Source organism: Crocodylus porosus, unplaced genomic scaffold, assembly GCF_001723895.1.
Source record: "Crocodylus porosus isolate Cpor-Errol unplaced genomic scaffold, CroPor_comp1, whole genome shotgun sequence".
NCBI classification, from domain to species: Eukaryota; Metazoa; Chordata; order Crocodylia; family Crocodylidae; genus Crocodylus; species Crocodylus porosus.
This window is the reverse complement of record NW_017728950.1, coordinates 23,584,705-23,589,872: the sequence shown is the minus strand read 5'-3', so window position 1 is coordinate 23,589,872 and position 5,168 is coordinate 23,584,705.

Genomic DNA, 5,168 nt, shown 5'->3' with positions numbered 1-5,168 from the left:
TATTTTTGAATGCTGGGAATAGCTTCAAAAGACCTAAGATACAGCTGGCAGATAGGAATCAATGGCTAAACAAAGTCAATGCAAAGCTTGCTGAAGCACAGTTCAAGCTGCAAGTTGTAGGGTTTGGGATATTTGCCCCACTGTTCTGGGGGCTCTTACTTCTTCAGTGTTTTCTGAAATTAACATTAATCAGCACATGTTGCGTAAGGCCTCATGCCACAAGGAAAGTTTTACTCCTGAGCCAGCATCAGCCATACAGAACACAGTTTAGCAGAATGAATGAGTTACAAGTCATTTCATAGGCCAGACTGGCATGATAGGAAAAAGAACACTTTCAGAAGAATGGCACAAGACTGTTTGGAAGTTTAGCAGCTCCTGTCCACCATGAGACAGTCTGGTTTCCCAGTCAAGTGCCACCAACTTGCCCAGAGCACTGTCTCTCTATAAACTTGACTTAAAAGTCTGGATGTAGTTTGCTGAGATTTATCCTCCTGAAAATGAGGGTATTTCAACTGATTTCTTCAGCCACAAGAGAACTTCCAAGCCTGAATGAACCTCATAAGTCAGGTACACTAAATCTTCAAGCTGCCCTGCAGCAAGAGGCTGTATCTTTGCAAGGTTTGCAGTCGAATTTCTGGTATTATCTTCTACAGCAGTGAAAGCTTTCCAGTCAAAATTCTGCTTTCCTTTGATCATTCTTCCTATGTGCTTTTAAAATGTTGGCTTCTGACAAACACTGAGCGTATCTGAAGAGTAGCATGTCTCGCTTCATGATGCTGATCAAATGAAGCATTAATCAGAGTAACAGGATGGGGAGTACTTAGTATTTGATCATGTCACTGTTGCACCCAGTTAAAAATACTTGGAAAATGCCGGTGTCTTTTGTAGATCAAAATATGAGAGAGAACATTTTTTGGTAAAAATAAGGAGAAAAGTTTGAGAATCACGGAAAGAACAGTCGAAGCATCCAACAGCCCCCGAAAGGGACAAAAACTGTTAAATGGGGGGGGGAGGAGAGGGGGGAGGAGGGTGGAGAGACAGAATAGATTTATATAAAATAAACCTGCAGGTTATGACAAAGGCCCTGAAGAAACCGGAATTTTCAGAAGCTAAAAAATAATCTGCAAGCAACAGTTAATTTTTCACCTAACTTCAGGAACAGAAAAGAAAAGCCAAGACGCTACTAAATGGCAAAAATTCAAACAGGATTTTGTACCTAACATTTAATTAGGTCATGACAATCCAATTGCCATCTTCAGTGTGACTAATGATTAGGACATACAGGAAACTGAGCATGTAGCTGAAGTGTAATGCCACCAAGTCTTATACAAAATACCATTTAGTTGAAAATGTACCATGGATTATGAGTTGCTTGCTAATAAAGTAGTAACCATTTCAAGCAAGTCCTCCATGTTGACAAATGTATTCTACAAAATGCCTTAGGATTTAATATTGGGACCTATGTAAATATTTTGAAATAAAGAGCATTATATCTGTAAGCTTGTAAAATGAGACTGGAACATATAAAGATACAAATGCATGAAGGAAAAAAAAAAGGTTTCTGGGGCACTCCACCCAGCAATAAAATGCAGCCACCATTACTGCAAAACAACTGTTGCAGTGTTTTGTTTTGTTTTTTTTAAGAGAGAAGAACAGTGGTTTATGGCCTGGATTATGCTGTATCTATGTTAAAGTTGCCATTCCATTTTTGGACAGGCAGAATTAAATTGCTCAAACTGTACTTCAACACTATGGCCTTGAAGAGAAGCCTGCCCTCCATTCCCTTGGAAAAATACTAGGAGATGTGTTTCATGACCCAAAACATTAACATCTCTAGGAGTAAATGTTAACAGGCAAGGGCTTAACACCATGTTGTAACATTTGAGTGTGGAAGACAGAAGAGCACCATCTACCTACTTATTTACCAAAATCACAATTCACACAGCCTTTCACTTGGATCCAACAGGGAAAGTCAATCTAGAACAAAATGAGCACTTTCCCTCCCATCTTGCTTTCCCCAATACCAAGCTCATTGAAAAAAAGCAGTGTTTCTGTTTCGGAGCCCAGATCCAAGCCCGCCAAAAGGTTCTACCCAAAGGGAAAACAAAGCCATGAAAGAAACCACTTAAACACTGGTATATCAGCAGTGATGCATCAGTACCCATTTTACTGTGGGTAGCAATGAAATCACGTGAGTTACTGACATACATGCAGAGAGCTTATACATAGCATCTCAGCTGCCCACAGGTCCCACCCCTCTGCCCAAGTAAAGCAGGACTGAACAGAACTCCTCCCACTAGTCAAGTGACATGAGATCCAATATGGACTAAACAGACTGAGCGTCAGCTACTCAGTCACTAACAGCAAGTGGATATGAAGGCATCCATGTGAAAACTGAAACCCGCAAACACTGCTCTGTATGAAAGTTTTAACTAGATCACAGGAGAGAAATTATTTTTATATTCTAAAACTAAATGAAAGTATCAGTTTAAGACATTGTTAGTGGCACACAAGCAAACTTCAAAGTGGCCCTCAGAGATGAGAACAGAGGACTTCATAACCTCATAAGAAAAGACTCCTACAGCCAGATGAGGAAACAATAAATAGAAAATAATGAAGAACACAGACACTGGTCATTATTTGATTCACAATTTGCTGTCACTCCCAGGTGGGTTTCGGACTGCTGTTATCTGGAAGGCAGCTGCACAGTGCCGTGTATAAAGAATAGAAGAAGGGATCAAGTTTTCTGAAAGCACTTGCATCTCACTAAATTTAGTGACATTTCACTAAGATGCTTAAGCACCCATCATTTTGGAAAATAAGACACAAGTATTTAAGTCACTTGAGTGAGTAAAAATATTCCAAGTCCATCCCACGCTTGTGGGTTGTGTATACTATGGAGCCTCTGCTGCTAAAGCCATGTCAGCAAAGCCCCTAGTGAACACACAGGCTATGCTGACAGAAGGTGCCCTCCCTCCCCCCACCCATAGTGAACACCACCAGCTGAGAGAGGAGCGCTCTTCTGTCCGTCCAGGAGTCACACCGCTGGCATGGATCTTTTCACACTTGTAGCTAATGCACTATACTGGTAAAACGTGGTAGCTGAGCCCTAACCTTGTGATTAAAAGCACCATAAGCTTTATTTTCTCTGAATTTTCAGAACTGGCAGGGGAGGAAGGAGAGCAACAAAAATGATACAGATTTTGGCTGCCACTCCCACTGGCAGCATTTTTGGCTACCACTGAGAAAGACATACTTATACACTGTTGAGGAGGAAATAAATAGAACATTAGCCCACTTTAAAAAGGTGGTAAACAAGCAGACTGACAAAGAAAGGAGCTCATCTTGGAGACTAAATTATCAACAAGAATGGTAATCTGTTGACAGAGACAGCTTATTCTATAAAACTACTCCGGCATTCCCACAAATGGCAGGAAGGTGATTGCAGAGAAGACAAGCAGTGTTTTCTGGCCCTACTGGTGATGAGCTCAAGGGGTCTTTATGCTGATCATGTATTATAGTTCTGCAAGTATTTTGAAGGGAGGGTTATTGTGGGTCCCCTACAATGAGGCTTATACCCTTCTCTAGGTACTACGGAATGACATCTGTTAGGACTCTACTACTTCTGAAGAGTGAGAAGCATCTACAGAATAAGCAATAAACAGGCCAAGCATCAGGTATCTCCCCCAACATTTTTTCCTGAGAACTGCTACAAAGTCCTCACCCAGCTGCGTTCCAAGGGAAAGTGCAAAATTTGAACAAATGTGTTAGAGCAACAGTTCCAGGGGTTATGCCAGGCCCTACCTATCCTGCAGCCAGATCTATTCCCACGTTGCTGCACTGACTTCAGTGCCACTCTGCGTAGGCCCAGGGCTTAACTGCAGACATGGTTCCTGTTGAATGGACTGTCAGTGTTCATGGAGAAAGTTAAATTTAAAAGCATGGCAAGCTACAGGACTTGTTCAAAGCAAATTTGGCCACGTGCTCAAAATATGCATGCTGAAGTAATTAAAAAGCAAAGTTGACCGCAGCGTGCTTGAGCCATTTATCTAAAACATACCAAAAAGACTGAGGATTGTGTCTACTCAGAGGAAACCGATCCTTTTTCACCCCTCCACGTTAGTTAAATCTAGGCAAAAAGAAAACAAAGATCACACTGGACTCCCACCCAGGCACTCACTTCCCATTCTAACTTCAACTCTTTCCTTTCCCCTAGAGAAAAGTTTATTTAGAATAAAATAGAACAAGAAAAAATTTATACAGATTTCTTCTGAAAAAATAAATCTAGTTCTCCGTTATGTTTCTATGATTTATTCAAACATAATGGATCACCATTATAATTATTATAGCTAAAAAACAAACAATCTGAGCCCTTTTCTGTATAGCACTGACTTGTTGCTATACCCAATAAAGAGCATGCACACTTGGAATGTACACAGTGAAAGAAAAAGCCTAAGTGAAGCTCTTGTCCTCCTCCACTACTATGCATTAACTACAAAAATAAGATTTAGGCAACAACCAGAAAAAGTTTCAAGTTTCAATAACTAACTCACTATCAATGCCCCAAGTTTGCACTGGCACAAGAAATGCGGAGCGTACAATCTAGAAAAGCGTTCTCCTTCTGGCTGAGCCGGTAATACAGTTCATTTGTTCTCGCCTAACTTTTGTGTAGAAGAACCTCCTTCTGGCAAGACGAAGCTTTTAAAACTAGATCCTTTCAAGTGCTTTGAGAACTTGTGTAGTCAACCTAAACTTCTGACAGGAAATTAAAGCTCTGTAGCAAGGCAGTCTTGGAAAAAAAAATCTTAAATCAATACCGAGGGGAGAGGGAGAGAGACACAGATTACAAGATCATACAGATCTACACACACACACACACACACACACTTTTGGAAATAAAAAAGTACTAATCTGGCTTTTCCAAGCTCCGAATAAACATATTAAAACACCGTACGGTGCCTCAAAAAATAGGCTATCTGCAGGGAAATAAAGTTGAATTTCTTTTGTAAACAGGAACGCTTTTAGTCCTGAAATCTCTGCAGACTTCTCCTGTTCTTCAATAAAACTCTTTTTTTCTAGAAAGAAAGAAAGAAAGCAAGGCCCCCTCCACACAAAGACCCTTCCTTTGGCAGGATCCTCCCTGGAAGTTGGCTCGCAGAGTGAAACCC